The sequence below is a fragment of the Pelobates fuscus genome, chromosome 3, assembly GCF_036172605.1.
Source record: "Pelobates fuscus isolate aPelFus1 chromosome 3, aPelFus1.pri, whole genome shotgun sequence".
NCBI lineage: Eukaryota > Metazoa > Chordata > Amphibia > Anura > Pelobatidae > Pelobates > Pelobates fuscus.
In genome coordinates, this window is record NC_086319.1 from 74,905,302 (window position 1) to 74,922,796 (window position 17,495).

Consider the following 17,495-nt stretch of genomic DNA (forward strand, 5'->3'; position numbering starts at 1 on the left):
AACCCAGGGAAGCCACCCACACTACTAGATATACACAGAGCAGCAGAGCAAACCTCCCCTCATACAAATAATATGAACACCCCACACACAAACACAATACACAATCCACACAATCTCAACACCAGTGACAATCCACAAACATGCACACTACCCCACATGGAGCCTCTCACATGCAATACCCCAAACAGCTCCACACATACACACACTACCAAACACACAATGTGACATTTCCATCCACACACACAATTCTACAAGCAGCCAGCCCCATACACAGCCCAAATTCATAGGTATCATACACAATATCACAAACTACTCATGAACATATACAATATAATAGCTCATACACACAAATACAACAATACCAAACAACTACAGTATAAATAGCACAAGCACAATACGGCATACACACCTCAATTGATAAAAAAAATAGGACTGGCACACTACGGGACATCACAATCCTATTTCGGCACAGTGCTGCTAAAAGGTTGCCTACCCCTACCCCTGCCCTAAAACATTCCACCTCAGAGGCATTCCCTCAGTACTGAAATCAGCCGGGGGGTTTCCCAGCGCACACAGTACAAAGGCCTCTGTGAGCACTCTGTACTGTGTGATTGCAACATAAGATTGTTAAGCAGCTGTCAATCCCAGCACCAATCACTGAGCAGGGGGCAAGCAAGGAGACATTTCCCTGACATTGGGGTAATTAAAAATGACTGCAGGTGAGTGTGAACACGCTCAGCAGCACTTTGCAAATAAAAATTGCTGTTTGCAATTTTTTGTAATGAAATAACTTGTCAGTGTCTCTTCCGAGACTTGGGTCTGCTTCTGACCCTGGGTTATTATTAATATTATCAGGGGACACCTAGGGCATGAATCCAAAGCACAATGTGATAACGCCTTTACTAAAAGTGAGGTTGGGTATGCAATTACATATTCCGGCCTATCTATGTTAACTCAACTCCTTTCTACTCATGATCAGTGTGGTGCTTCTATTCTTCAGGTTCTTAGTGAAGGCATAGCTGGAAACGAGCACATGATGCACAGCTAGGTATTCAATGTGATCTCACAATAATACCAAATTAAAAGATGGCTGGGGCAGCAAAGTTCTGTTACGCACCACCAACAGTTACCTAGGCAACACTATTCCCTCCTTCTTGGTAGCCTTGTGAATTACTATACTAGTATTTTTTCTTTTTAAGTCAAGTGGCTGCTTTGAGTAAAATAGAAAAATAATAATAAACACAGCTAATATTCTCTTGTTCTCTAAAGCACATGTAGAGATTTATGGCTAAATAATCCAACATCTGAGGCTTCAGCCCTTGCAGTCCTCCTGTAACAACATATGTGAATATTATTATTATTATCATTATTACTTTGAGTTATAGATTTGTGAAACAGTTCAAAGGTAAAATCTCTTTAGCCCATTAAACACTAAGGATGAGTAAGGCATTAAAAACACAATTTAAAATGGTGCTCAAGAAAAACTTCTACAATCCTGACTAACGCAGTTAACGCTGTGCCATACCAATAGAACAATGTTCTACCAGTAGTCTTTAGGTCATTAATACAACTCCCAGTAAACAGCTGCTTCAAAAGTTAGTTTGAACTTCATTTACGTCATGTCCAGTCGTGGGTTTTCTCAGCATCATCTATGTAAAATGCATTTTAAAGAAAACATTTTTATTTTAACACATTAATACAGTTTAACAGTCAGAATGGTTGAGTCAGTGGTCATGACAAAACTTGAAGCTATTGTTTACAATGCCAAATGCTATTGATAATTAAAATAAAATATTACAGAGTATTTTTTTTCCCATTAATTAAGTAATTAACGTTCAGCATGGTATTTATTTCATCACAATCAGCCCTGTTTCCCCTTTGAAGACTTTGGCAAGGGCTCCGTAGCCATGGATGTTGTAATAACTGGCTTGGTGTCATAGGTTGTGCAGGATCCCATTCAAAGCACTGCATTTGAAAATTTGTATAAAGGGCATGCTCACAGCGATTCAGTGCGGTGACCAGGTCTCAACTGCCAGGTAAACCACGCCATGTTCCTGCTTCAGAGTAAATGTTATTCAGCACCACTGATCCATCTGACAGATATCTAGCACTGCAGTTATCAGGGAGTCCTATGGTGGTAAAAAACCTGTAGTACGTATTAGAAGATCTAAGGCCTTTTTGGATGGCATACCAAATAACTCAATCATTCAAGTGCAAGTCAGTCACATTCACCTTCCCCGGGTAATAGTGGAACTCCAGTTTACAGCTCAGCAAGAATGTAACCGAGGCTCCACACATTAATAGCCAATCCGTAGTGACCGCAAAGGGTGACTTAAGGTGCATGATAAAACCTAGTCTGGATGTATCTCCAATTGCGCTGATGATAGTAGTAGCTTGATCCAAAGTCTGCCATCTTAATGTAAGTTTTGCCTTGTTCTTTTAACAGAATGATTTCTGGTTTGAGGTCACAATGGATGATTTTATTTCTTTGCAGGGAATCCAAGCATTGTAAAATCGAGTTTGTATGCACTGTTTGTAGACTGAAACCTGTGAATTTGTTTTTCTTAATAGGTTTGTACAGGTCCATACTGAGTAGCTCAAATGTCGTACATATATGATTTTGTGAAGCAGTCCAGCATGTGAATGACAATCATGTTGTTATCCTTGTCCTGTTTTGTCAGATGTTTAAGTATTTGTATCTCATTTATGGCCTGCTGATGACAAGTTCAACCTTTCTCGTTACGGACCATATTTAAAGCCACATGCTGTTGAAATTTGTGATCGCACACTGCCACCATTTGTCCAGATAATCCTTTCGAAATAACTCTAAGCACTTCATACCTGTATGCGATGTGATCATGTGGTACTTGAATATAGAAACCCTCCGTGTCATCATAGCAGCGATTATGTCGTTCACTGATGAAACCATGACACTTCCTTGCACTGTTACCAAAAAAGTAGATGTCAGTGTAACGAAAGATGTCATAGTGCTCATAAACTGTTAGCCTGTCCATGTATCTATTTAATATTTCTCCCGGAGTTAATGATGTTACCATATGTACTGAGTAGCCAGATATCACCTCTATTATTCAGTGCTGCACAGAAAACAAAAACGAATTAAAATCTCATTAAAAACAAAGCAACTTTCTCTACCACCACGACAAATATAATACCCATATATTTAAAGACCGTTTAAGTGTTAAAGAGAAATAATCTCTCAAGCACAGGAATGTTAGCCCTTCACATAACTATATTCTTTTTTGCATAACTCCTTATTGGGTTTCTCATATAGGGAATTGTGAATGTCAGCGGTGATGTGTGAATTTTGATTTAATTTTCTAATATGAATCTAATAAATTGCAGTTCTACTGAAGATACCGTGATCATTAAATGGGAACCAGACTGCTAAACTTCTACTTTTTTACAATTACATAACTAACTTAGTTAAACACAATGGCTATTAACCATTGTTTCTTAAAGAAACACTCCAAACACCACAACCACCACAGAGTGCAATAGTGGTTATGTTGCCAGGAACGCCAGGGATCCCCTCTGATGTAAGTAGTCAAACCAATTTGATAATGGTTTGACCTCTTAACTGTGATCTGCTGGACTCCACTCATTGCCTCCAATACACACTACAAGAGAGCCTGAAGCTGCAGATCACTACAACTATCCGTGAAAATAATAAAAAAAAAACTATGAATTGTAAATGGGTAAAACAGTGAGGCAATGTTCAGTTTATAAGACAGATATATGGATCCAGACTCTGCCTATATGCTGTAGTACAGACACACATGGAACCAATATACACAGTTAGTGTTTCCCTGCTGATCCCTTACTGGGATGGAACCCCCTGCTGTCCACTTCCTGCTCTCCTATCTGACTCTGAATCCCATGATGCTTAGAGGCTTCTCAGAGAGAGAGAGAAGCTGCAGCATGGGAGGGAAGGGCTGAGCCATGGACACCTACCTTCCCCTGCCCTATGCTAAAAAGACACTCCATTACAGATAACAGGGCTTGGGAGGGGATGATATGCCTGTGTTTACATGTGTTTGCTGTTCTCTGTGTTAGAGGTGTACCTAGCATAGTTAGCACTGTGGATGGATTTGACTGCTGGCACCCCTCTCAAACAACATTTTTAAAAACTAGAGGTGACCCACCATGCACAACAGCTACTAAGGCCTATTGTAATGGTTAGTGGCAGAGGGGGGCAATGGGTTCACTTCATGTATGGTTTTTAAAAACTATAGATTTAAAAATAAAATAGAATCTTCCAGTTTTCCACTGTACCTGAAGTTCACCCCAACTGCTTTGAAGAACATTTCACATTTTACAATATCCTTGCATAGAATATATTATAAAATACAAAGATACAAGGGTGTACAGGCGCTACCAAATTGCAAAATACCAAATAACTGGTGTAGTGAAAGTGTATCCCACAACACTTAAAATAGACAATAGCAAATAAAACAAATACTGCACCAGTCAGCATAATACAAATATCAGGATAAATCTAAAAAAACAAAGATATAAAAACATAGTGCAAACTGTGTGTACATATTGTAAACCTCTATATAGGATAGAACTCACAGGATGCAGAGCTGTCCCAGGCTCTATATGATGTGCAGGAGGGTGCCTAATAAGGCTAAAACAATATCCTTGAAGGAGAGTAGCACAGGATTCAAATAAATAGATAGAACAAATGTATTAATAAACTGATTTTAAAGGTAAGGGACAAATAAGCAGTGAAATAATGCATAACAAATATACTGGGCAAAAAAGCCTAGGTAAACACTGCATACAAGATAAAAAGTCCCAAAATAGTAAATGTCTACTAGCAAACGAGCTTCAACTCCTGCTGGAGTCTTCTTCAGTGCTACAATGCTCTCTCCTAAGTGGCTATAAATACCCTTCTGAATCTTCTTCAAACGTTCCCGGCTGTGTGTCCTTCTATTTCTGGCACGGCATATCCGCGTCATCACGCTGCATCCCTCACGTGACACACTGCGGCCATCACGTGATGCGATGCGGCTATGTCATTTTAGGTCCTCCAATCATTGGAGTGAGGGCACACTATTTGGTGTGGGCAAAATTACTTAAGAAGTAGTACGAAATGCACAGTAATATAATAGAGGGAAAAAAGCCATAGATGAATATATAGAGAATATGATCAAGAAAAACTACACATAAGCAAATGGTAAAACTAAGACCTTATGGTAAATTCAAAAATTGTGTATTGCAAAAATTCCAACACAGAGTGGAAGGGCAATTTAAAGGAACAGTATTAAAAAAGGAACAAATACGTAAAAATCTAAAAGAAAATTATAAAAAAAATGACACAATTCAAATTCAAGATTAAGCCCTTTGGGGGACAAGGTATCTAAAGTAAATATCCACTTGCTTTCAATTTTACATTCCTTAAAATTGTCTTCCTCTCTCCAATTGGAAGGCTTTTTAAAAATAGACATAAAACATAACTTAGAAGGATCTTTATTATGGTATTGTAAAAAATGATCCCCTCCTTATATTGCCCATGTGTTCCACAACACGGGTTTTCAAACTTCTAGTGGTCATTCCCACGTATTGCAGCCCACATGGGCACCAGAGGAGATACACCACATTTAAAGTGTGACAAGTAAGGATATCCTTGATATTACATTTTTGTCCTGTTATATATGATGTAGAAAAAGTTTTGATATCTTTCAAAAGATTAGTGTTCTTACAGGTAGAGCACATTTTGCAAGGATAAAAACCAATTTTTTGGTGGAAAACAAAATTGGTCTTGACTGGTTTAATAAAAAAATTTACTAAATCATTTTTAATATTATTAGCACCTCGATAAATTATGTTGGGTTTATCTGAGTCTGTTTTTAGCACATGCCAGAATTTATTTAAAATATATTTAATGTGTTTTGATATATTACTATAATCAAAGATAATAGGGATACCTCTAGAATTAAAGTTGTTCTTATTCCCTTTATCCTTTTTGGATTTGTATTCTAAAACCTGGACCCTATTTAATGTACTAACCCCTAGTAACTGTTTGTCTAAAAGTTCAGGGTCGTCATTTTTGGCTAAGAACTGGTCTTTTAGATAATTAGCCTGAGAGATAAAATCTTCCTTATTACTACAATTTTAAAAAATTCTTAAAAACTGGCCTTTAGGAATATTTTGTAACCAAGGTGCATAGTGACAGCTATCAACATCTATAAAACGGTTAGTAACTACTTTCTTCAAAAAGGTGCGTGTATAAATATTTCCATCTTCAATATATACTTCGAAATCCAAAAAATGTACACTAGATACTGTATTCACAAGTCAACACAATACTTCTTTGATTGAGATGTAATTTTTTTTTTTTTAAATTATCAAGGGAAGGTTGATCCCCATTCCGTATAAAAAATAAATCGTCTATGTACTTGTGATAGTGGACCAGGCCTGCACCCGCCATGCTGTTCCCTAAGAGGAAAGATTCCTCCCAGTGGGACATAAATAAATTGGCATAGCTTGGTGCGAACCTGGTCCCCATCGCATTACCGATGAGTTGTAAAAAATAGGATCCTTTAAACCAAAAATAATTGTGGCATAAAATAAATTTAATCGCTTCCAAAATAAAGTCTGATTGGGATTGGGACTCTAAAAAAACCACCTAAACAAAGAAAATGTACAACTGCCTCACAGCCTAATTGATGAGAAATAATAGTATAAAGACTGCTCACATTGCAAGTTACCAAAAAATGTTGTTCTTTCCACTGGATTTTAGATAGTTCCCTAATAAGTTGGGTGAAATCCTTGAGATAAGTGGGTTGAGACACTACCAAGTGTTGGAGAAGTCTAACAATATACTGGGATAAAGGACTGGTAAGTGAATCAACACCAGCCAATATGGGCCTGCCAGGAGGGTTTTTAGGGTCTTTGTAAATTTTAGGAAGGATATACAGAACAGGGGTCTTAAAAACAGAAATATTTTTTAAAAATTGAATTCGTCAAGATTTAAATTGTTCAGACTTTTTCCTTTTTCATTAAAATTTTTATAACTTTTATAAAATTTTATAAAACACCTATAAAAAATTAGAAGGGGACCCAAAATTCTATTTTAAAAGTATGTTTCTTCATGATTGATGCCTTTGGCAAAATAGTCACTTTCTGTATGACCGGCATCTTTGTCGTGACTGGTGATTTTGGCATAACCGGTAATTTCTCTGTGACTAACACCTTTTGCATGACTGACGTCTTTGGCAAGGCTGAGGCCTTCTGCATGACTGGCCTTCTTCATTACTGGTGATCTCTTCATGAAGATCCATTTTGTATGACTGACACCTTCTGCAGTATTGGTGTTTTTGGCTTAATTGGCATCTTTTGATGACTGATATCTTTAAGATGACTGTCCTTTTCTGCTTGACTGGCACTTACTCCATGACTGGTGCATTTGGCATAATTGGTAATTTCTCCATGACTGATTGTCTCTCCATGACCAATGCCTTTGGCATGTCTGTATCTTTCTGCATGACTGATATCTTTGACCCGATAGGGTATCTTTTGCATGATTGGTATCTTTGAGATGACTGGAGCCTTTGGCATAACTGGTGATTCTCCATCATTGATCCTTCTGGCATTACACGCTCCTTCTGTATAACGGGAGCCATCTGCCTAATTATCACTTTCTGCATGATTGATGTCTTTGGCAGGATAGACACATTTTGCTTTATCATGACTGGTATCTTTGAGATTACTGACCCTTTCTGTATGACTTGCACCTTCCACATGACTGGTGCCTTCAGTATGGCTGATGCCTTCTCCATAACTAGCACTTTTCGCATTACTGGCACCTTTGACATGACTAGTGACATCACCACGACAAGTCCTTTTTGCATTACTGTAGCATTTTGCATTATTGATGCCTTTGACATAATTGACTCCTTCTGCATGACTGGCACCTTTTGCATATCTAGCTCTTTTGGCATGGCTGACCTTTTGTGTATGACAGGCACCTTCTGCACAACTGGAGCCTTCAGCATGGTTGGTGAGTTCTGAATGATTGATCCATGAGGTATGGCTGACACTTTTGGCTTAATTGGTGACTTCTGCTTAACTGGCACCTTTTGCATAACTGGCACCTTCTGCTTAACTGGCACCTTCAGCATAGCTGGTTGGCTCCTGTGCCTGGCTACATTTGCTTAACTGACTGCTTCTACTTGGCTGAATATCCTAAACAACTGACTGTTTCTGCTTCACTGAATGCATGCACAGCTCATTGAACAATCGAAATTATGTCATAGCCCATAAGTGGGTAATATCCAATTTCAAAGCATCCTCCTGATTGGCAGTTAAACAGTGCAGCTCAACCAATGAGAGATCAGTGTGGGCTCAGCTGCTAATTCAGGATTATTCGAGCTTTAGTGACTGAATAATCTAAATTTTATTTAAGACAGGAGGCGAATATTTGCTTTAACCTTCTTTACTGAACCTCCCAGCAGCAAAGAAATAGTTAAACAGATAGAGAAAAAAACAACCAATCAGGACACATATTAGAACATAACAGTCTGTCAGGCTCCTCCCAATTCCTCTTTCTGATGCAGCCGATCATAAGTGAAGTCAACCATGTAAACTTGAGTAATCCATCAACCATGTAAACCAGAAACGCAGCCGATACTAGAGACCAATGGAACGTAGTCTTCGTGGCTCATGTAGTGAAACTTCACACTAAAACACAGAGAAAGATCGTGAAAGTATGGTCACTTGGACTGGGTGTCCGCAAGATATCTACATACACAGATCTACCCCCTGGATATTACGAGTTTTAGTAATGCAAAAACTAAAATAATCAGAACCAGGCAGATTAATAAGCACCGAACAACAGAGCAAACAGGAAACAGTCAAATAAATGTAAAGTCTCACAAGAAACCTAGAAAAATGTAAGAGTATATGTGACTTGAAAAAAAAAATCTGGGGTGGGATATCAAGAGGGTGGGAAAATATTCGCCTCCTGTCTTTAATAAAATTTAGATTATTCAGTCACTAAAGCTAGAATAATCCTGAATTTTATGGCAAGACAGGAGGCTTCATATTTGCTGTTTTAAAGCGTGGAAACCAAAGAGAAAGAAGCATGGGACGATTGTCGAAAATAAAAGGTACGGAAGGTAGATTCTCTAGACCAATCAGCACATTTTAGGATGTCTGCAAGGGATCCCCCAGCCATAAAAGCGGAAGAAGCAGCAGCACCTGTGACAGAATGAGCTCCAAAAGATGAATCTATGCCCGCTAAATCGAGAAGCCATTTAATCCAGCGGGCAATCGTGGGACAAGAAACTGGCTTGTGTGGTCGCACATATGAGATAAACAGGGGGCCCGTAGGAGTACGTAGAGGTGATGTAGAGGCGACATAGTGTTGGACACAATGAGCAACGCAGAGCGATGGTCTGTCAGAAAAATAAGGGTAAGTAATCGTTAAGGAATTAGTTTTCGTGCGCGAGAAATGTTGAAACGTACACCTTGGGGCGTGAAATCAATAGCGTGGAAGTCAAATGCCTGAATATCAGACACTCTCCTAAAAGAAACCAAACAGAGAAGAAGAGCTAATTTGGCCGACAGATGTCGTAAAGAGAGTGCTGCATTGGGTGGCCAAGTCTCTAGGAAGGACAAAACAAGAGCAACATCCCAAAAATGAGAATATTTTGGGACAGGAGGTCGAGCAAGATGAATGCCACACAATAGTCTACAGATGGAGGGGTGTTTACCTATTGCTGTATTATCAATGGGGCCATGAGCTGCCGAAATTGCTGAACGAAGCACATTAATGGATCTGTAGGATTTACCTTGATCAAAAAGAGAGGACAGAAAGTTCATAACGTTAATCAAAGAAGCTGAAACGGGATCAATACCCCTTTCCAAGCACCAGCGATGCCAAACTCGCCAGGCTGAGAGGTAAGAGCGTCTAGTCCCGGGGGCCCATGAGTCCCATAAGAGTTCTCTAGCAGTCTCCGAAAGTCCTGCGGCATTCCAGGATCCCCTGAAACAGTCCAGGCCACTAGCTGGAGATGACCCTGCAATGCAAGAGGGTGAAAATTGCCTGCGGGATCTTTGAGAAGATCATCCGTGGCAGGTAGCAGTAGTGGATAATTCGCCTACATCTCCAAGAGATTGGGGAACCATGGTTGGGTACGTCACAAAGGGGTCAGCAACGTTATTGTGGTCCCCTGAGTCCTGAGATGATAGAGAGTGCGAAGGATCATGGAGAACGGAGGGAAGGCATAAGCTCCGGTCATGGGCCAAGATTGAAGGAAGGCGTCTACTGCTAGAGAGGTCGGATCCGGCAACCAACTGAAAAAAACGTCCGTCTGTCGATTCAACCGAGACGCAAATAGGTCGAGATTGAATGGACCCCGAAGAAGATTGAGACGGTAAAAAACGTGTGGGTCCAATTGCCAGTCGCTGGAGTCTCTCCAGTGTCGAGAGAACCAATCTGCGACTAAGTTGTCGGAACCAGGTAGATACTCCGCTCGAAGGGAGATGTTCCTGTCTAGACAAAATTGGTATAATTCTTTTGTGAGGTCTGAGAGCATTTTGGAACGGGATCCCCCTAAACGATTCACATATTGAACAGCTGATATGTTGTCCATTCTCAGTACTAGGGAACAATTGTAGGAGTCCTTTGCGAAACTGCGAATCGCAAAGGAACCGGCAATCAACTCAAGGCAATTGATGTGCAATGCCCGTTCTGCTGGGGACCAAGGACCTCCAGTAGAGAGATTTGCGCATGATGCCCCCCAGCCCAGAAGACTGGCATCTGATTCTAGGATGTAATCTGGCTGTGATCCGAAGATCGCTCTCCCGTTCCATGCATCCATATGGTGCAGCCACCAGTTCAGTTCGAGTCGGACTTCATCTGCCAAGGAGATCTGTTGATCGTAAGATGCAGAGTGACATAAAGAGCGAGTCTTCAGACTTTGCATTGCTCGGTAATGTAAAGGAGCTGGGAAAATCGCCTGAATCGAGGCGGAGAGTAGTCCGATTATGCGAGCTAAGTCGCGAAGACGGATAGTCGAAGAGGCTAGAATTTTTCTGATGTCTTTTTTGATGTTCTTGATCTTTACTGACGGGAGTTGTAGGATAGCCAAAACTGAATCTATTTGGAATCCCAGGAATTGAACCATCTGAGATGGAGTGAGGACGGATTTTTGGACATTGATCACGAACTCCAAGTTTTTTAACAGAGCTGTGGTCATGTCTGTATGGCGGCGTAGAGTGCCTGGGTCCCGAGCCATAAGGAGGATGTCGTCCAGATATATGATGGAGCGAATCCCCTGAGAGCGTAGTAAGGCCATGACCGGTTTCATCAGCTTGGTGAAACACCAAGGTGCGGAACAGAGTCCGAAGGGGAGGCATGTGAACTGCCATAAGTCTTGATGCCATCTGAACTGTAGGAAACAGCGATGGGCCGGTGTTATAGGAACTGTGAGATAAGCATCTGTCAAGTCTAAACGGGAGAACCAGTCTCCCTCGCAGAGTAGGTCTCGAAGGAGGTGGATACCCTCCATTTTGAAATGTTGCTAAACAATAAAATTGTTTAGGTCTTTCAGGTTGATAACTGGTCGGAAGTCCCCAGACTGTTTTCGGACCAGAAATATGTTGCTTATGAATCTGTGAGGGGATTGAGAAAGTTCTATAGCGCCCTTGGCGACAAGGTCGTTTAGCACGGACTCCAATGTCGCATTGTCCTCTTAAGACATGTGCAGAGGTGGAGGGGAGATTCCTGTAGAGGGTCGTTTGCAAAATCTATATGGAAACCAGATACAGTTTGAAGGATTCATGGATCCTGAGTTAATAGAGACAACTGTTGGAAAAAAAGGGTTAACCGACCTGCAATAGGAACTTGAGAATAAGGAAAGTCGATTACCTGAAGCAGTGCAGCCACGGAGGGAAGCATATCCACGTCCTCTGATGGAACGTCTAGAGGGAAAGAACTGCTTGTGGTAGAAACGGGTATTGCCCGAATTCCATGAGTCTGCTGGTTGAGGCCTGTAGCCTGTGAAGGCAGCTCTGCCAGTCGTTCGGCCCCTATAGCGACCAGCTCTACCGGAAAAACGCTGGGGTCTTAACACCCTGCGAAGGTTCCATTGTGCCTTGTTAAGGGAAGTAAACACGGATACGTGTTTATTCAGGTCTCGTATGAACCTGTCCCCAAATAAGAGTCCGTTAGCCTCTGGACCAAGTTCTTTGGTGCCTAGTTCTGCCAATTTGGCGTCAATTTTATATAATACGGCTTTACGCCATTCAACGGACATTGCTACATTGGCGTTGCCTAACAGGCATAACGCTCTTTGTGCCCATTCACGCACCATGTGTGCGTCAAAATTGCCTCCTGCTAGCGTCTCATCAGCAATTATAAAAATCTGGATAAGCGGGCCTGCTATATCCATCAGCTTGTCCTGGGTGGCTTTTAAGCCAACTTCGATTCCCTTGCGGGGATCTTTACCCGTCTTAGTTAGAAAAGTGACCAGGAGTGGGTCAAGTTCAGGGGTGACAGCCACCTTATCAGGGATCACAGGCCGTGGACATTCTGCTCTTAATTTGGCCCTAATCTCCTTTTCTAAAGGTTTACGAAGCCATAATCTGCAATATTTGGCAATGTGATCAGGGGGTGTCCATTCAGCTGAACGAGGGTGTCTGATACAGCGTGGGTCAAAAAGTGGACGCCCCTTGATATCCAGTAGGATATCATCTTTAGTAGTATCTAAATTAGTATTGGGCATGGGATTAGTGTCCTGAAAGGACTGGTCTTGGGGTAGGAGGAAGGTCTCCGTAACAAATTCAGAAGAGGAAGGATCACGTGGGAGATCTTCATCTGAATAAGCATCGTAATCGTCCATCACTCGGAGGTGATAGCCAGAGGTTGAGCCCTTTAAGGGGTCAGATTCTGTAGTCAAAGTGGGTTTGGCATGAGACAATTTAGCCGTCACCCTTCCATGGGCGCTTACGTGGGGCTTCGTCATGATCAGAGACTCTGGAATCATCAGAGTCAGATAATGGTAAGATGGTGGCAGTAGTGGCTGTCTGCTCACGAAACGCTGCTAGGGCTTTGGGAATAGAGTCTGCAATTGCAGCTTGAAGCCAGGCTTTTAGTTCTGCAGACATTGCAGGTTCTGGTTGGTCAGACATGATGACCAGTAAAAAATAATAGTGGGTTCACCACAGAAATAGTATACCAACAGGTATGTTAACTATATATATATATATATATTTTTTTTAAATTGTTATTTTTTTTATTAGTTTATTTATGTTAACAAACAAGACAAAGCAATGGCAGGGGCTTTCTTTTGGGGTTCACCCAGACAAAGTATTTTAAGGAGACTCAGTGGGGTTCATCCACAATTATGACAGTTTTATTACACAATTATGACAGTTAAACTGTCAGTATCATAGTGACAGGTGAAACCTGTCTAATCAAAAACATGGGGTTCACCCTGTACTTAGTAAATACAATAGCCTCAGTGATAAGGCAAGAGGGGGTCACCCTCATGAAAGAGGCAAGAGGGGGTCACCCTCTAATAGGCAAAGAGCTGTACTTTAGGAAGGCAACTGCAATAAAAAAAAAAAATAGGCTATGATAAGTAACATGTTCTATAATAATTACAGTAATAATGACAGTAATAATATAAAGAGCCACCAGAGGGCAATATACTTACATTTTAACAGAGCTGCAAAATGCTGATCGGAGCTGTCACAAAAGCGCGCAAAACAGGAGACAAACCGCCGAACGGAAGATGGCCGCCGGCAAGAAGGAGGGAGGCGGGTACTGCGCATCTATCAATGACGCGGAGAAAAGGGCGGCACAGAAACAGATTGCGGGCGTGAGTACAATGGGCCGCAGCCACAGCAGTGGCGCGGCCTGACAGAAACTTGACCGAGGAAAAAACGATCAGTGAGGCACAAGTCCAAAAATAAAAATAGCAGGGATTAAACAAAATCACAGGGGGCGGGGCCAAGCCAGCAAGCAGAGCAGACGCATGTAAGCTGGGCTCCTGCCTTACCTATCGATTCCACACAGATACTCACTAAAATAGAGACACTAAGCAAACCGGGGTGCACTCCCTGCAACAGGGGCGACCCGGTGATCAGCCCGATATCTGTAACGAGCGATTTGGTGACCGGGAACCCAAGGTGGATAGCTGCGGCCTACTGATGGCGGAACCGGGGAGAGACGGCCGCTCTCCTCGCCCAAACATTGGTGGTAAAGATCCACTGAAGCCCTGCTCCCCCCCCCTGGACCGGCGGGGGTTATCCCGGTCCAGCCCTGAGGGGCAACCTCCCTACCCGAGCCTCTGGGGTACAATCTGATGAGCAGCAAGCAGCGGCACAGCCAGACAAAATGGCCGCCGCCACATGTCCTCGAGACATAGAGCAAGACGACCTTGAAGCCAGGCTGGATGAGTTATTCGCCAGTTTTTGGAGAAAGATAAAGATCCGGGTGTTACAGGCCAAGGCACATAGGGTTACCACCACGGTAAACTCCCAGCATGAGCGCACGCCTCCGCCTGTTATCAAAGCAGGCAACCGGCGAACTAGAGGAACCCGAAAGCCCAAGAGTCTACCACTGCTAATGGCGGCAACCCACCCACGCCAGCACCAGGCGAAACGAAACCTACCTGGGATACAGCTGTGGCGCAGTGTGTCAAATCAGGTCTGGTCACGACCAAAGGATCCCGGGCAGACTGCACCGCAAATCCCCAGCCGACACCAGCAAGCAGCAGACCCTCGCCTGGGTAGACCCTGGAGGAGACACCACCGCCCGCAGTACACAGCCTCACACGGCCTCCCACGTGCTGGCAGGTCCGCACCATGGCGCCCAGATCTCGCTGATGTGACACCCTCCTGCATTATGCGGACCGGCTGGATACACCACAGCACAATACAAATCTGGGGCAGACGGAACGACAGGCTCGGGGCCACTGAGACCTTTACAAAACGAAGTGGGCAGAAGCCAAGCCAGGGGATAGGATGAAACTCCAACTACACGCAGCCTGATGTGCACGTCTCAGTTAGTGCCTTGCTGTTACTCCACAGACTGATAGGTATCAACCCCAAACTGGACTGTTTATTTTTCTTATTACTTATCATTTACTTATCATTTAATGTCATCCAGCAACTAATCGTTTGTTATTAACTATTTAGTTTAAATGCCTGTTTACTATAAGCATACAGCTGAAGCACCTAATGCACAGTGGGCAGGTTCACAAACGGGACACCTCATTAAAGCACAGCCTAGCCAAAAGCCTTCTGTTAAATTTTACTAGTTGTAAGCAGTTCGACAAGCTCAGGACAAACCTCATGTAAGATGTACTCTAACAAAATGTGTAGTACCCTCGAATGCCAGATGTATGTATAATCTCAAGTGCAAATAGCTCAGTTACACCTAGCACTCTAGACACAAGCATCCCTGTCCAAGCGTTACCTACCTTACCTGAGTTGCATATGTTATACTACAGCTTAACAGTCAGGGGATACCAGAGCGTTAATAAACATACCAAACTAAATACTACTTATAAAATTGTGCATGCATTATCATACCCCATTCTGATTTCAAATGTTTATGAAAAAGCGTGAGGATTGCCTTTGGGGTACCTCATGCCTGTTGTTATCTCATTTGCACGACAAAAATAAAGAATTAAAAAAAAAAATCACAGGGAAGGGACTGGACAGTAGGCTGACCGGAGGAAAAGTCAGTCATTAAGGGCTAGACAAGCCAGTACACAAATTACCTCATGTTAACAGTAGAGAGGTAAAATTAATTAAATGAGTCAAAACATGTAATGAAGAGGGGCAAAACAATGCATATATAATATAATAAAATATACACATAGAGAGCTATAATTGGAATAGACTCACCTGGGAGGCAAGCAGCAAAGAAAGAGGAATTGGGAGGAGCCTGACAGACTGTTATGTTCTAATATGTGTCCTGATTGGTTGATTTTTTCTCTATATGTTTAACTATTTATTTGCTGCTGGGAGGTTCAGTAAAGAAGGTTAAAGCAAATATGAAGCCTCCTGTCTTGCCATAAAATTAGACTCTGCCCAAAACCACCATTTGCAGCTATATTCAGTTTGGGTAGATGAAAAAAATTTGTGTCCAATTTATTTTTAAACTGATTTATTTAAATAAAACTGTCGCTTCCTCAATGTTATCACAAACTAATAAACTAAACATTAGTTATAGGTTGTGCTAAAATTATTTTAATTATTTGATATTTTCTTGTTCTATCTCATGCTCCAGTCACACAGAGCTCTCTGTATTGTGTACGCTTGGCATCCCTTTGTGCTAGGGTTATCGTTAGTGTAGGGTTAGGGTTGCTGTTGTGGTACGGTTAATGTAAGGAAAGGGTTAATGCTGGGTTATGTTTAGGGATTGTGCATGGTTAAGGTTAGGGGTAGTGTAGGGTTAGAGTTAGTATAACCATAGGGTTAGGAGTAGATTTGTTGTAGGTATAAACTACTAAAAATATATATATTTTTTTAAAATATGAGTCATTTAACAATCAGGACTGATACATTAATACAGTTTTAAAAAAATGTTTAGTTGCCCTTGAAGTATAAAATTGTATGTGAAATTGAAAAAAAAAAAAAAATGTCTAATTTTTTACATTTTATTCATACTTAATGTTGTGCTAGGTGTACATGTAGGATACTAAAAGAAATACATGACTGTCCTAAAATAATAACAATATTTAATATTTCTGGTGAAACAAACAGCACAAATTCTAGGTTTTGGTTTGTTTAAGAAGTTAGACAATTGGCGCTGTCTTTAAGTGTTTAATTGTGTAAAATTCAAAGGTGGTGTTAAACAAGAAGCTAGTGGCCCAGTATTATGGTTTCCCAAAATTAGCTAGTTAGCTAGTCCTCACAAAACTACAATAGCACTTACTTATTGGAATTGATCTTATTTTATCTGTTCTTAGTTGGCTGTTAAAACCTCTGAAGAATCCAAAATGAAACTAAATATGTAGAATTAAAGATATAAAGACTGCATTTTTTGCTGCTGTTTTTTTAATGTATTGTTTTTTTTTTTATGTTTTAAGACGTACGCATATAAAGGCAGACGTATGATTTTTCACAGCTAATTAGAGTTAGTAAGAGGTGAGTGGATTTTCACACAAAGTTGAGCAATCCAAAAACATTTCCAACGTCAACCAGTTCAACTCCAATAAAACAGGAGTTGACATATAGCACAAAATGTAATGTATTACATGAACTACATCGGATAAAATATAAAGTGTAAAAGGATCAGATGCCAGACTATAAAGTGGGTCTAATAATCTAATATATGGGTGGTTCATATCGACAGATCGAGGTATGTAATATGGGGTGTGGGGTAGGGGGGGAACAGGCAAGTGGGTCACCAACCTGTATAGTTAATGAAATATTTATTAATGTAAATTAAGTGCAGAATCATTTTGAATGACTCTCTCTGTGCAATGTTACTGTGTGCAATGTCCTAC

At 41.3% G+C, this 17,495-nt stretch overlaps 1 pseudogene; it reads right to left on the reverse strand.

Moving 5' to 3' along the window:
* Positions 1-1,794: 1,794 nt before the first annotated feature.
* LOC134601632 (dual specificity tyrosine-phosphorylation-regulated kinase 2-like) lies at positions 1,795-3,014 on the reverse strand (annotated as a pseudogene).
* Positions 3,015-17,495: the final 14,481 nt, after the last annotated feature.